A 16,928-nucleotide genomic window follows, 5' to 3' on the forward strand; every position below is an offset into this window, starting at 1 on the left:
AGGCGGTGAAATGCGGTGACTTTTTGTAAGTTCACCGCTGACTATAGCGGTGAATTTGCATAATTTCACCGCAAACTATGTACAAAAAAAAAACAATTTTCACTGCTTATCGTACATATTTTTCCAATTTTTCCTCGACCCGGGTACTGACTACCAAATGAATGATTAATGGATGGGAGAAATAAGGGAAGAAAATCTGTGTTCTGAATTCATAAATAATTTCATAAATTTATTACAAAAATTGACTGATCAAGGTAATACATTCAACTGAAAGCAGTACATACACTGTACCAACTTTGAACGAGCCAGGAGATGTTGTTTTAACAATATGTCACTATCTAAGCATTGGCTGCGTTTTTAATTTAGTGGAAAAATTCTGAATGTGAAATGGCAAAAGTTAAAATGCCTACTTCATCCTGTGATATGTGTAAGTGATGTAAGCTAAGTTCCATATCGAACTTACATCACAAATTTTGATATTCAATTTTTCTTAACCTATAGAATTCGTTTTAAATCAGCTTGATAATCAAAGTTTTGTTCTTTCAGTAGAAACGGAACACCACAGAGTTCGTCAGTGGGGCACTTAGTGTTTTCTTTAGAGGGCTTAAAAAAATTTTAGACTGACCATTGATGTTGTATATTGACATTGCATATGGTTGACTTCTTTCCAAACTATTTTTCTTCTATTTCCGAATTCCGTTGTATTGTTTTTCAGTCCTGAGCTAATACTACTCCCGCTCATAAGTCGAGACAACTTTTTAAAAACATTTTCAATATCCCAACTCATCAGGTGCGAATGACTCAAAAATCTCCCTTTTGTTTACGCCACTAAGTAAAGTAAAACAGTAAAATAGAGAGATTTTACTAATAGCAATATCGATAATCCTCGATATGTGGTAATTGATAAGGATTGTATAATTTTATTGAAGGCAACAGTCAACTCCGGCGTCTGGAAAAGCTGATACGGCCAATCACCTGAGTGTTTCTTCTTGAAAGTTGCCGATATTCCACCAGAGAACTTGATGGCAAGAGGACCGATAATTATTCTATTTATGAGCAGTTATAATCCTGGAGGTAGTTTTTTTTTCATCTGCCAAATGAAGGGCGGACGCTGCCTTTCTAGACGCGTTAGTGAAAAAATTATTTCTTTTTGATTTCTTATAAAATTTTTTTCTCGTTAGCGAAAAAGTAAAATTTATATTGCATGCAACAGGTTTTTCTGGTTTCAAAGTCAGTACAAAGATATCTCGAGGGCGTGGTTAACTTTCTGGTATAAGGCTTTTTTCTATTACTGGTTAAAGTTTTTGCAGATGACCAAACAGACACTATATTATCTGGAATTCTGGAATCCGTTCTGGCAATTAGTTTTTTTTTGCATCTGACAAGCCATAGCATGAGAAATATTGATGTTTAAAAATCATACTATACAGAAATTTTCTTTCCGCGTTGTAGACAGGAAAACCCGGCAGGTATTTTGCCCAGCTCAGTTCATTTGGTGCCATAGGAAGCTGGAACTATCTCATTGAAAAAGTGTCCCTATTTCCGGAAGGGTAAACTTAACAGCATGAATTGTCTAAAATACTCTTCCTTGAGAAAGTGTCCCTATTTCCGGAATAGTAAACTTAACAGCATGAATTGTCTAAAATACTCTTCCTTGAGAAAGTGTCCCTATTTCCGGAATAGTAAACTTATCAGCATGAATTGTCTAAAATACTCTTCCTTGAGAAAGTGTCCCTATTTCCGGAATAGTAATTTTATCGGCATGAATTGTCTAAAAAACTGTTCCTTGAGAAAGTGTTACTATTTCCGGAATAGTAAACTTATCAGCATAAATTTATTTATGCTGATAAGCATAAATTTATTTATTACAGCGTAAACTTATTGTGTAAGTTGCGCCAATCGATTGAGCGGCGTTTTTTTTGCTTCTGCCAAATCGTCGGTTGAAAAATTTTATCATGCGTTTCATTAACCGGCTCTTAAGACTCGCTGCGTCATCAAGTCACATTGACGTAATCTGCTATTCAGTTTACAAGCTGAGTTGTTCGGTAGTAGAAATCGATACCTTTTTTCCATCATTCTTAAATCAATATTGAAGATCTTGTTATACGGTCGCTCATCTGTGCACTCAGGGAAGAGATCATAATCTTGTTTGTCTTTTTTATGTACAAAGTAGAGTAGATTGTCGAATTGAGTTAAATTCGACAGGTTAAAGGGATAGCAATCGAACCAGGTATGCTAGCCAGGTATGCATGGGACCGCATTTTTTACAAAGTGTAATGACAATTTTAGATCTGATTCTGTGGCTGCTACCAGTTATGAGCCGCACAGAAGAACAAGAAGGGTAAGTTACCTATGAAGAACATTTTTGCATACAATTTTTAGTGTTTGGACAACCCTCTTTATGAACAAATGGAGTACCGTATTTGCCTTCTACTACACTCTGTCTTCAATATGAGTTTGCCAAGCTAGATTCCTTGTGTTCTGAATTATCAGATCCATCAACTTTTGTTCCGGCATATTCCCGTAAGTTTCAAGAGGTGCTCTTCCCCTCTGAATATTGTTTTTGCTGACCTGTTTTGTTTTTTGATGACATTGAAATCGTGTTTCTCGTGAACACTAATATATTTTTAAGTCGTCGGCGATGATGAAATGTTCGGCGAATGCAAGCGAGTCTGATAGGTTTTTGATGAAAAAGCGATGAAGTAGTGAACCCTGTGGAACGACACATAAAACCTTTAATCTTTTAGAAGTGACGTTGTCAACTTCAATGTACTACTTTCTATTTCGTATGAAACAACTATGAACCCCCAACATGTATCCAACGACTCCTATATCTGAAATAGTTTGTATGTGTTCATGGGGAGGAAATAAATGAAAAAATAGAAGCATATGTGCAAAAGCCGTTATTTCATAGAAGAGATTTTTCTCGAGAGCTTGATGTAAATTTTTGAGAAGCAAAAGTGTGATGGTTTCAGAGAAACATCCAGAAACTTAGAATTTTTCTTTATTAAAGTTTCAAAGAACAAAAAAGATCTTACCTGATGAGGTTTGTTGCTATATCGATAAATAATGGCCACAAAATTAAACTCAATTCTAGTTTTGTTTTGGCGCTATCATTATCTTATTGACCTATCAATCATGTGTCAGAAGTAAATGCTCCCACCAACAGAAACCTGATTCTACCAACCACTGACCTCCAACTGATGAACTCGATTGTACCTAGCCATATATGATTCTCATGAAATGTTGATGAAAATAGAAAATCACCTCCGGGATTCGGAACTATTTTCGCATAGATAACTACTATAAAAACGAGCTAATTTTTGTATATTTTTGGTTTCAAAATTAATTTAAATTTCAATTTATTGAACTCTTTTGACCCGTGTTATCGACCGCGACAATGGTGTCCAGACCAACTACAGACATACAAATTTTGGATCTGCAGAATGCAGAATCCGCAACTGCGTGGATTTTTTCTTTTGTGGTGAAATTGCGAGCAGAGAAGAAAGAGGACAAAATCAACACTCTGATGGTACTCTACAGGATCGAGAGGTAACCAATCTTTTTCTTAGTATGTGCGGGCAAGATGCAATTATTAAACTTAGGAGCCTAATTAGTCCTAGAAATTTAATAGACGCTCCGCATAAAGACATCAGATTGGCGATTCAAAATTATATTTCTCCTAGAGAGAGAGTAGTAACGGCAGAAAGGGCTAAATTTCTATCCGTAATACAAGGTGTAGGGGAGTCAGACGACGATTTCCTAGCACGTATTAGAGAAGAAGCACGCTATTGTGACTTCGAAGAAGTAACAATGACCCTGAAGCAAAACTTAGACTAATAAAAGGTATTAAAGCAAAACAAACAATGTCGATTACTGAAATTACCGAGAGCTTACAGTTCAGAAGTCAAGCAATAGCTTTTGCAAGTTCTTCATCAGGTAATACGCCTTTTATTGTGAAAGAAGGAAAAAAGAAAACGGTTTCAAAAAGACCTTTTGAAACCTAAATGAAAAATTTACGGCTAATAAAAGCAACAACATGTGCACTAGGTGTGGAGGTAAGCCACATTCTAGTAGACACTGTCCGGCGCTAAATAAAAAATGCAACACCCTTGAAAAGGTGGGACACTTCTCAAAAATGTTTTGAAGGAAACCCCAACCATATTCAGGTTAGTACAATAAACAGAATAAATTTTGCGAAGAAGAAAACAATTCTTCAGAGCAAGCATCTCCGGCATCGGAGATAGGAATGTTTTATACTAAAGAACAAATCTTCAGCATGACAGCGACATGGGAATATATCTCAATAAACAATTGCAAAGTAAAAAAGCCAGGTAGACACAGTTGCAGATAGCACAGTGATATCATAAAAAATATAGTCTGAGCTTGGTAAACCTCAGTTGGATGGTAAGATAAGACATCTCGAAGCTTAAGATGGTCGTCAGTTAACGCTTCTGGGATCACTTACTTGTAACGTTGAGTGGAACGGAAGCAGGCTCGAACAAAAACAACTAGTAGTTGTGCAGTCTGATAAAGAATTTGGTAGAGAATTTCTACCTAAGTACAGTGTGAACAACATCACAACCGATAACCTACCTGCTGTATAGGAACACAAAGTTCACGTGAAGTTGATACCAGGATCACAGCCAATTTTCTGCAAAGCCAGAAAAATACCTCTACCACTTCAAAACAAGGTCACAGAGAAGCTGGAACAGATGGTCAAACAGGGCATCCTTGAACCGGTACAGCCAGGAGGAGTTACTATTGCATCTCTTGTGGTGTGGCAGACAAGGAAGAGTGGAGAACTTAGACTTTGCGTGGACTTGAAAGTTCATATTAATGGCAAGGTGATGGATGAGGACTACCCAATACCAGACATGGAGACGATCTTCCACAACCTACATGGGGTCTCATACTTTGGCAAAATTGACCTCTCAGATGCCTACTATCAAATTGATCTTGACGAAGAGGCAAAAGATATATGCAAAATCAACACAGGGAGTGTTCAAGATGTGACGACTTCCTCAGGTAATGAAAAACTCTTCTTCAATCTTCCAGAATTGTATCGAATCAACCCTAAAAGGAATTAAAAGGGTTGTTATCTTTCAAGACGATGCGTTGGTGTATGGAACTACCAAGGAACCGTTCGACAAAATAATTCTCGTAGTCATGACTAGACTACACGAAGAGATCCCGAAGATAGCATCAACTAGAATCACAAGATGGGCAATAGCTCTAATGGGTTTTGATTATGAGTTGAAGTACACACCAGGATAGCAGATACCCCATTCAAATGCTTTGACCAGAATGGATTTTGACGAAGACGAATCCGACAACGATCGAGTGAGCTTCGCAATCAATAACAACTACTTCGCCCAGAGTGATTTGGTGACCCAAGCAGAAACCAAAACTGAACTTGGAACAAACAGACTCTTCCAGGACTTATTGAAACGAATCAAAAGCGGCAATTGAAAACAATGTTCAGAAGCAGAAAAAGGATTTGAACAACACAAAAGTGCACTGACCATACATAATGGAATCATCTTCAGAAGTGTTGCTCCTTTCATTCCGCCCGAACTACGACACTTAATTTTGGCAGAAGCGCATGAGACACATCCTGGGAAGAATGCAACTGAGGCATCAGTCAGAATGATAGCTTGGTGGCCTGGCATTACCCAAGACGTTCAACATTTTGTTAGTAATTATCAGAATTGTCAAATTAACAGGCCTAGCCTGGGAAAAACAGTCTCTGCTTGGCCAGAAGCCGACGTTTGGGAACGTCTTCACATGGACTGGGGTTATGTTAAGGACCAAGGCAGTATCTTAGAAATTGTTTACGCGGGTTCTGGCTGCATGGAAGCCTTCCCCACGGGAAATAAAACATCAGAAACTGTTAATGTATATCTTAGTTAAATCTTTGCAAGATTTGGAATACCAAAAACTTTAGTATCTGATAATGGTCCTAAATTTGTAAGTGTTGACCTTAAACAGTTGTGTGAATCACTGGAAATTAGGAAAATGGAATCAACCGTCTATCATCCAAGAGCTAAGACTATCATCCAAGAGACTACCAGCAATTGCAGATTCCAACTGGTGCGAACCCATTCTATTCAAGGCCAATGAAAAGACAAAGACAGTTCCTATTACCTTCCTCAAGAGGAAAGACTCGGAAACATCTGTCATACAGCCCAAAAACTCAACACGGACTTTTCTTGTGAGCAACAACCAAATTGCAAGACTAGACGAGGACTATTTGAAAACTGAAACAACAGTGGAGGAGACCGCATCTCAATCAGAACAACAACTGCAGAACAGTGATGTGGGACCATCACATCAAGATGAAGCTTCTGCAGCTCAATCATCTGCAGAGCACCAACAACCCGAACCATCAGAGCCTTCACGAACATCAGCAAGAAATGGAAAACAAACCGACAGATTTGGAGAACCTATATCAACAAGCTTGCTTAAAAAAGGAGGGTGGATGTGATGGTTTCAAAGAAACAACAAGAAACTTAGAAGTTTTCTTTATTAAAATTTCGAAGAACGAAAAAAGAACTTACCTGACGATCTTTGTTGCTATGTCGATAAGTAATGGCCACAAAACAAAACTCAGTTCTAATTTTGTTTTGGCGCTATCATTATCTTATCAACTATTCATTCATATGTCAGAAGTAAATTCTCCCACCAACAGAAACCTGATTCTAACAACCGTTGACCTCCAACTGATGAACTCGATTGTACTTAGGCCATATATGATTCTCATGAAATGTTGATTAAAATAGAAAAGCACCTCCGGGATTCGGAACTAAGATCTTTTCACATGTCAATCAATTAAAATATTTTTAGCTAATCTAAACACTTAACTACTATAAATACGAGCTAATTTTTGTATATTTCCAGTTCTAAATTTTATTTAAATTTCAACTTATTGAATTCTTTTGACCCGTGTTATCGACCACGACAAAAAGCTTGTTTATTTCGAAACTATAGTGATGCCGCGCTGGATGATTTCTGAAAGGATCTGAGAATGCCGTGTATACCCATTTTTGAACACATTGCTGTCAATATGTATTAATTATAAGGAGAAAAAAATTTAAAATTTGACACTTTTGTTCTTTTGTGGATCGGAGAGGCTGTGGTAATTGTCAGTTTGTCTCGTAAATTAGTTGTTTAATATTTCTAAAAGTTTTCCTAAAAGACAAAGAGATGTTTCCGACCGTATTGCTGTAGATAGACGTGACTTGGTTTGGTTCATGTGGCTGGCTAATGTCTAACGTTGACAAGACTTCGTGCTCTTCAAGACACTGAAATTTCTCGATGTCAGTTATTGGCATCATTTATGTCTTCAAGACTAAAACCTTCTTTCAAGCTGAAAACTGAATGGTAGAATTAGTTTTGCATAGTTACTTGATCTGGCGGCTATGAATTAATTTTCTTTTTGCTTCTGAGTATCTGGCGTTGGTTGGGTGCTTCGCGACGGATATCTTTGTCTGGGTAATCAGTTGCTTCATTAAATTTGAAATGCATATGGTTATCCAGGTTGGTACTGCTTATTGCGTTTTGATACAATTTGTTCAAAATTCAATGGAAATTTGTTAGAGCTGGTTCAATTGAGCCGAAAGACACGATAGTGCTAATGCAACTGTAATCTGCACTCCCAGAGACCTTAATGTTGATACTAGGTCTCTAAATTTTAGTATGTGGGCATTCCGGAGTTATCACAATTGGGTCTTGATAAGAGCTTTCATATATTTTGGAAAAATGAGTATTGCGCAAAGTATTCAAAAACGTCATAAATCTAACATCAATTAAGTTTGGTGAATAGGATGTGAAATTTAACGCTTGTGTGAGAAGTAATATAAGATAATTTATTTCCGAACTAGTGTATAAATATACAACACAATCGAGAGGTCAGCAAAAAGGCCTGAACCTGTCCATAGAAAGGTGCCTCTATTAAGCTTGCAGAATAAAGAAGTCACCTTACGCTACTGATCAAGTTACCAGAACTGTCCCGTCAGCACTTCGTTTCCCTGAATGTAATTGTTTCTTAAGTTATGTAGGATATTCACTAGAGCAGATTCGTTTTCAACTAAAATTTCTCTAACAATGTTTTTGTCTAGAGTAACTAAAAAATTAAACAATTTTCTTGTTCGGTACATTAGAATTCTTTTGTGGGCACGTCGTCAACCTCAAGGTTTTTACGGTTTTTAGTCTTTTCTATCAGACTGTATGTTGCGGACTTCTTCATTGCTGAAGATTTGTGATCCATAGCCAAAGTCAGAAATAGGTCTTAAGCTCTTACTCATCAATTTTAACAACTCGTACAGATGCAATTCCATTAGTGTCAGTAATTTAAAATTCTCTCTGACCTGGCGGACGCTGTTGAATTTTTTCAGTCCGAATATCATCCTGATTATGTGATTTTGTGACCAGTTAAGTTGTTTAAGCTCCGATTTGTCTGCGCAACCATAAATTAGTACACCATACTGACGAACTGGTTGGACATAGAGTTTGTATAACTTATTCAAATTATCCCTTCTCAATCGATTTTTGTATTGGTAGAAACAATAGATTGTTTTTTGAAGCTTTCTCTTTTTTCTTCTACGTGCAATTTAAAGCATAGTTTTTTATCAATGTGTACAACAAGGTATTTGGTACTATCTTTGTCATAAAATGTTTTTCCTTGTAATTGTAATCTTTTCACAATCTTGATTGGCAAACTCTCTCGATATCATTTATGTACAGCAGAAAAAGAATTGGTCCTAAAATGGACCCCTGTGGCACGCCATATTTGACATCTAAAACGGCAGACTTCATGTCGCCAATCTGGACAAATTGTTTACGATTAGATAGATACGATTTCAAGAGATAATAAACACAACCTCCCACATCCTTACCTTCCGCAATTTAATAAAAGCAGATTGTGGTCATTAGTCTCAAACGCTTCTGTCAAATCTAGGAAAACACTGCACGTTTCATCCAAAGAGTCGAGACCTAACCTGATATGTTCAGTAAGTTTTGCAATGGCATCAACTGTTATTCTTTTATTTCTAAACTGTCTTTCGCTCAAAGCATTATGTTGAACTAGGAATCAATTTAGTCGGTAATAGATTAATTTTTTGAATACTGTTCCTATTAGTGGGAGTGGTGATATAGGTCGATAGTTCTGTGGATTATCTTTCTCTCTTGATTTGAAAATTGGTATATTATTTCGCCGCTTTTAAAATTTTGGGATAGTAGGTTCTTTCTACGCATTTGTTGAAAACTGACGCCAATAGCTCATAAGTTACGGGATTAACGGCCTTCAGCATGCTACTACTTAATTGAAACATATCACAGGATTTTTTATTTTTAAACTGTCTGACTGTTTCAAATAATTCATCCGCATTTGCTTCCTGCAAAACCATTGTTTGTTTTTGTATTGGAATATTTGTTAAATCAGCTGATTTGTTTTTTGTCCTGGCTAATTTTTCTCCAATTTTACTATAAAAATAGTTTCTTATCATGGCAGTCTACGGTGCACTGTTGTTCATTGTTTTTATCACCATTCAAATCTTTAACTATCTTGAGTAATGTCTGTGACCCATTTTTCCACCCAAATGTTGTTAATAAAAATTTGTCTCTGCAAACTTGCAGGCTGCGTTTGTTTTACAACAGATAATTTTGTATTTGATTTTGGTTCGGTTGTATGATCTCTTAGATAGAATCTTAGGAGTTTTTTTGTGGTTGCGAGGTTATGAATTGTTGCTGTGATCCAATGTTTAGTCGATCGTGGTTTAGTTTAATGAACGGTTGGTATAACTGATTCCTTGGAAGAAGAAATCTTCTGTTGAAGCCACACAATTGACTGATCAATATCAAGAGACTCTTTAATTAAACGCTGTTCTTTAATTTCAAGGTGGCTAGATAATTTATTTCTTTCCAAAGTCTCTCCTTTCTTAAACTGTGAATTGATAAATGGCGAGGCCGCGGTCATTTCAAGGTTTGCAAAAACAATTGCTGAGAAATAGACTGTATAATGATCAGAAAGAGCGGTTTTGTCCACATTGCACACACCTTCAAATTTAGAGAAAAATAGTTCAAAGCAAGTTTTGCTACAATGTGTTTCTCTGGTAGCCATTCTGTTGTTTGTCAGCTGAAATCCAAAATATGACAACATTTCTATCAATCTGTTTATTTTTTGGTCCTCTAGGAAGACGTTTATATTAAAGTCACCGCAATTTACATGTTTCCTAGCTTCTTTTGATTTAAGTTTTGTCATGTGATCGCCTAACAGAGCTAGGAATTCGTCTATAGGGTAATTAGGAGACTTATAAACTCCTCTTACTATTAGCACTTCAGGACCACTCCGAAGAATAGTAGTGAGAATTTGCCCCTTTTTAACACTGCTTCTAAAATTGTTTAGTAGTTTAGTATGAGGAGAACAGAAAATCCATGGTGGACAGATTCGGGAGTCTATAGCCCTCCGATTTGGTTTCATCTGAACATCTGGTTTCCGTGAGGACTAATGCTAGCGGTTCATCTGGTAATTGATTAAGGTATACTTCAAGTTGATCGTAATTCTGTTTCAGGGCCCCAATATTCTGTAGGTATATCGAGCGCTCCATTGCTTGTTCTGTCATTTTCTGTGCACTGACGTTCTAATTTGATTGTTTTTTCTACATTATTCTGCGTTTTGTCCGAGCAAAACCAGAAGGATAAATTAACATTAAAAACGCTGTGATTAGAGCAAGGGTTCAATAGTTATTCGTAATTTCCACAACAGATTTTCTTTATGGTTTTCGATGCTCAAACAACAATGTTACTGAATTTCTCTCGCTGAAGTCGCTAGAGGAAAAAATGAATGCTCTAAACTGGCTGAAAATTTCGCGGAAGTCGCCACATACTGCACAAAAAATCTACAAGACATGACATGCATATCATCATCTCCTTTCACGGAAGTCGCAAAAGGTGATTAAAGGACATCACTAAAATTTAAAAAAAGCAGTTTTTCTTCAAATGGTTTGATGGTTTTGATGTCGTACAATCCTTGACCTCAAAATCTCGGACATGGATTTTACAAAGAACAAAGATTTGAAAAGAATGGTTTCTACTTTTTCTGATATAAAGATGTCCATAGCTGCTATGAGGATACATCGTATAAATTTTTTTCGTTTACATTCTCATGATCCGATCTATGGATTTTTTAAGTGTTTAGAAGTGATCAACTGAGGGTATATCCTCGCTTAATCAGTGAGTTAAAAACAGTGTTTGCAAGCATCATATTCTCGCTTTTTTTATTAGGGGTCTCATCTTCAATTGACAATGTGTAATGAACCTAGTCATCTTGTGTCAACTATGCTTGACTCAAATATTACACATTCTCTGTCACAAAACAATTCTAGATTTCTCATTTTGGTTTTCTTTCGCAAGTATTTGCCTTCTTTAATCTGTTCTTTTCTCTTCTCGAAATATGAATTTCTTTAATAGCATCCGCTGTGAACAAGAGAAGCAACAAGTGAATATTTTGCCATTAGCTCATTTTTTATCTAGAAGCTTTTTTTACAAGTGTCAATCTGGATTCAAATTCGCTTGTGACAGTATATAGTAGTGTTTCGGTGTTCGCGATTTCCTTCTTAATGTTTGCAGGTCTTTTTAATTCAAAAAAACTTGGTTTTGCAAGCATTTGATCCAATGTTATATTTACTTTTTCGGTTGTTGGTACAAAAATTGCTATTATAGATCTGTTGGTATCTTCAGGGATATATTGTTCCTAAAAATTTATCATGATCTCCTGGTAAGAAAATATCCAGACGGATTTTGAATCCGTTTTTCTTTAACTTTTCTACGGAGTTTTTACTATAGAGAAGACGTTAGCAAATGGTTTGTCATATTTATCTCTGGTTGTTTTGTTAGAACTGTTTATTAAAGGATGAAGTTTTTTGTTGAGTACTTTATCCGAGTTCTACACTGACCCATACACTCTAAATTTTTCTCGTGTAAATTACACCAAAAATCGTGTATTTTTAACCGATTTCTCGTGTGAAAACGGACACACGATTTTAGGCTCATTTACACGAGAAATCGTGTATTTCCACACGATTTTTTCGGGCTTAACCATAAGATTTTTCATGTGAATCACATTATAAATCATGTAAAAAACACACGATTTTTCACGTGTTTCCGTCAGAATTTCATGTGAAAGATCACACGAAAAATTGTGTACAAACGTATGATTTTTCGGTTAATTGCACACGAAAAACTTCGGGAAATTTACACGATTTGTCTTGTGATTAGCATGAAAACCCTTAGGTTTAAGCCCAAGAAAATCGTGTGGAAATACATAATTTCTCGTGTAAATGAGCCTAAAATCGTGTGTCTGTTTTCACTCGAGAAATCGGGTAAAAATACACGGTTTTTCAGGAGATTTTACATGAATTCTCGTGTAAATTTTTTTTGCATTCTGCAACTAAAAATCTCATTTTTCGTAATGAATTTCCATTAATCAAACGCCAATCAACCCCTATCGATTCAGAGAACAGGAATTACGCAGTCAACTGGTTTCGCTCTCAGTTTTCTTTAAGGCTTTTCAACAGAGCTTGTCCAAAATTGAGCAAATAATAAGGAAGCTTGAAAGTTAATAAAAGCATTATTGGAAGAATCAAATCTGGAATGAGCTAACGCAGCATGCCCTGTCTTATTTTAAAAAACAAAGAGTAAGAAGTCAATTAGATTTGCATTAGCGATGATTTCAGGTATCATAAAACAGAAATAATAAAGTCGCATTAAAATTGTGTTGGGTTCTCGCTTGTTGGTTATGACAGCGAACTTATAAAGATGCATCAAATATTTATTGGTCTCTCGCTGTTGGTCAAAATTATTGTCTCATCAAATCAGTTCAATTCTGGTATCTTTCAATCTAATCTTTTGACCAATTATGCCAATAAGACAACCAGGCAAATAAAAGAACAAATAACCACAGCAGTCAGTTGAAAACTATTTTCAATTTTCATGCGTTAGGATTTCAACATGTTCACAATCACCGCAAGAGGATAGGTCTTCACTCAGGTAAAATCTAGGCACAAATTCCTTGCATTTTGGACATAAAATGAAACGAGTATCCTGAACAACCTCATCCACGTTTTGTCTGCAAATAGGGCACTTCGGTTCTTCAAGGGACCAATGTTGTCTGAAGAAGGCCTCCAGCCATTGCCGCAATCAAGCTTTGCAAGCCACATGATCGCCGAATTGACCAGAGTGGATAATGAAAGCATCACCTGCAGGTTTGTCCAAACAAAAGGGGCACTCTGAGTATTGTTGCATCATTTTTTATAGAGAATTAGTTAAGAAACGTGGTTTTAAAAACTATGCAAGATTTGGTCAATTTGATGGCCCAAACCCACCAGAATCATAACAATTAACGAATACTCAACGATGCTGGTCATTTTTATGGCCCAGCTGCATCTAAGTATCTCAAAAAAAAGGGAAACCTACAGACACCAGCATAGGGCAAGTTTACCGCCAGAGCTCTAAAGTCCTCAGGAAAATTAACAAAGCTTGGTTTTAAAAAGAAAAAGAGATTGTAGTTATCACAGACCGGTTTCACCACAGAATGGCAACGAAGTGTTGAATTCGAAAAAAATATTGGTTTTTCTGAATTTTGAGAACCAATAATTTTAATTCAAACGGGAAAAATTCACGTTAGTTTGATCACACTTCATAAGCATTTACTTCGCGTCAACTTCATCTTGAAACACACATCTAAAGTTACCCATATTTTGGCCCAGCCTCGATAAGGATTTAGATAAGTAAAAAACAGAATCCTTCAACTGGTCATTTTTATGGCCCAGTTTCGCTACCAAAATTCGTGATCAACAACAGTGATAGCAATAAAATAACTAAGAACTTTATTCGAATTTCAAGCCTATTGCCCTTTTTTGCAATAGAATAAACGCTTTTACTATGAGTTCTAAAAAAAGCTATCATTGGATCCGCTTACAAAAAAAGGTCACCTTTTTTTTGACACACTTGTGTACATCAATCGGCCATTAATAAGCAATAAAGGATTGTGTTGTAGTTTTTTTAACTCCCGTGTTCTTTAGCGTTATCTGAAAAGAATTTTTGAAATAATTATTGCTCACAACATAACAATTTACATTGATAAGAAAAAACGCCATTGAAAACATCTTTGAATATTGAACGCCAACAAATATGGAGAGAAAAAATTGCAGATTAAAAAGAGTATAGAAAAAATGTTGATTCAAGCAAAGACAATACTAAGCAGAGTTTAATATCCAGATGCATTTCCGTTGAAAACTACTTAAATAGCGGTAAATATTATGGTTTCGCCTGTAAGCTCGCAAAATTATTAAAGAGGAGTTTATTGCGCAAAACAATATGGCCATATCGACAAGTCTGATCAAAACACCGATGTATTGAAAAACAGTGGTAGTTAAACAGATAATTATAAGAAACGAACTTGATGACTGCTGTGCCAGTTGTCAGATAACTTCTGGAAGCAGTGGAGTATTTAACAACTTCAATTATATTACCAAAGAAAATCAATTGGTCCTGTACTCGCTGTAATTTTTCGATTTTCAGAAAGACTGGCGTTTCATTGCTGGTATTGTAGTTAAAAATCACGACATTACAAACTTTAAAACATACTCCCAATTTTTTTGCTCTCTTGCATTCGTATATTTTGTAATCTTCAGGGTTGAAATTTTCTTGAAATAAATTTAAATTGCCATTAGCGAAAAAGTGATTAGAGGGAACCCAACTTCCAGGACCACACTCAGTCGCCAGAGATTTATCCGAAGAAGACCAGTGAACAAAATTCTCCAACTGATGCCTGTTAATCATTGTCTTGCAAATGTTCTTGAGTTGCACACTTGGTGAGCCAGTTGGTTGAAAAACTGATGTTTTTTTATATATTTTAGAACACACTTGTGGGTAAATGGTCCTGACTGCTGTAAGATAGTTGGATGGTAAATCAACCGATGTTCTTTGAAGATGACTCGTTGGTTAACGAACAGCTTTTTGAACAGTTGCAGGTGCTTGCCTGTTAAAACATGGCATTGTGGTCAAAAAAATTTAAAAAATTATTTTATGAAAACAAGAATTATTACTTTCTAAAGAGTTAGTCAGAGTTTGAGTATGAAGGTGCAGATGCCATTGTACAACTAATGCTACTTACGAATCTCATATGACAGAATCACTAAATCCGCCTGCACGAATGATGGGGAGAGAGGTAGAGAAATCAAGTCAAAGTAATGCAATAAAAATTGCCAGTGCTCATCTTGCTGCGGGATAAGGTCATATAAAACGATAGGCAGAAACCTGTAGAGGGTAAAGATTTGATCTGTTTTCCCCCGTACACTATGATCTTTAATATCTCTGAGCCTTAAAAAAAGAAGGTCCATTTTCAACCCATCTAAATGTTTAGAGAAGGACTTTGTAATATTTTTTTTTCTTCCAAACTTAAAAACTTATTGCGAGACATTGCAGTGGTGTTTCAACAGAAGCTGCAGTAAACAACTGTGTAAATATTTGACCTGTTTATATCACTTTCCGTTGGTTTGCCGTCAATCTCTCGACCGTAGGCAAAAGAATGTAGCCTGTAATTAAGCACATCAATGGAGATAATTTTCTTGCTGACAACCAGGTTATGAAGCACCAATTTCATTGTGCACTGTGTCCCCCCTTCAAAGAAGTCATGCTGGATTTCAGCGGTCCAAATACGATATGAACTGAAATGCTTTGTTTCTAGGTAGGACTTTGTTCGAACACCTTTTGAAGGCTTTGTCAATTCGGCCTTCTCGGCGTTTTTAGTAAAACTTTTGAGACTGCGCAACGGGCAGTTTGAGTGGTCAAAGTGGCAACTGAATTCATCAGCTGTTACAAGGCATCTCTTGCAGCATAGGCTTTTAGAAAAGTTTTTCACAAAACCAAGCGCTGAATGATATTCAGCGTTATCAGCTACAAATGAAAAATGAGCACCGGTCACAGTTATCTTTCTTCCAGTGTCAGTCACTACATTGAACGGTTGTTCCAAACATTCCAGGTCTTTACTGATTATAGATAAGATTTTCTCGTAACCATACCGGTACAAATCTAAGGTGTTGCAGACTGCAGCAACATTTATTGCACTCGACTGAGATGTCAACCACGAGGCAGATTCCGAATAATCCAATAAAAACAAGTGACATTGTGCATAGTTCGTCGTGAACCGATTGGGTTAGCTGGCGTAAAACCATCGGAGTACAGCTGTAAGCACACTTATTGGTAAAGGCATGTTAAAGGGCGTTCCATTTTGTTCAAACGATTTAGCCGGCTGAATGTCCACTAAAAGACCATGATCAGTTAATTTTCTGTTGTATCAAAAATTATTAATCTCGTTGTATTCAAAAATTTGGCTCACAACATCGTTGTTCCTTAGGAGCACGTTTTTCAACACTTTTGAAATGGGTACAAAGTAGCAAGTTTGTTTCACGCTCACTTGCCTTGGCCGACAAAATTTTAACCATGTTTCTTGCCTAATGCCCAAAAGTACTTCTTCTTCAGATAGAAAGCGGTCTTGATTTTGTAAAAATTTTCGAACGTCATTGTCATTTTTTATAGTACTGATCTCACTATTATGAATGAAATTACATAAAATTTTGATATTTTCCGGGCAACGTGCAGAGGGATATTTTAATGGATGTTTAAGAATTTGATACATTGACTCAGTCAGAAGATTGAAAAAGCTACCAACTTGCTCAAGGAATTTAAAATCATTGCTTAATTTAACAGAGATGACAGGAGACGTAATAAAAGCTCATCACCAGCTTCACCACGGACAATCTTCTGAATGAGCTTGAACTGTCTTTCGAAATTCTCCTCTTTTTCATCGGCGGTTTTAGATTCTGGCACAGAATCATTGCCCTTTTGCTCAAATTGATTGCTACAAT

This window comes from Convolutriloba macropyga, chromosome 1 (assembly GCF_964194025.1).
Source record: "Convolutriloba macropyga chromosome 1, txConMacr16.3, whole genome shotgun sequence".
NCBI classification, from domain to species: Eukaryota; Metazoa; Xenacoelomorpha; order Acoela; family Convolutidae; genus Convolutriloba; species Convolutriloba macropyga.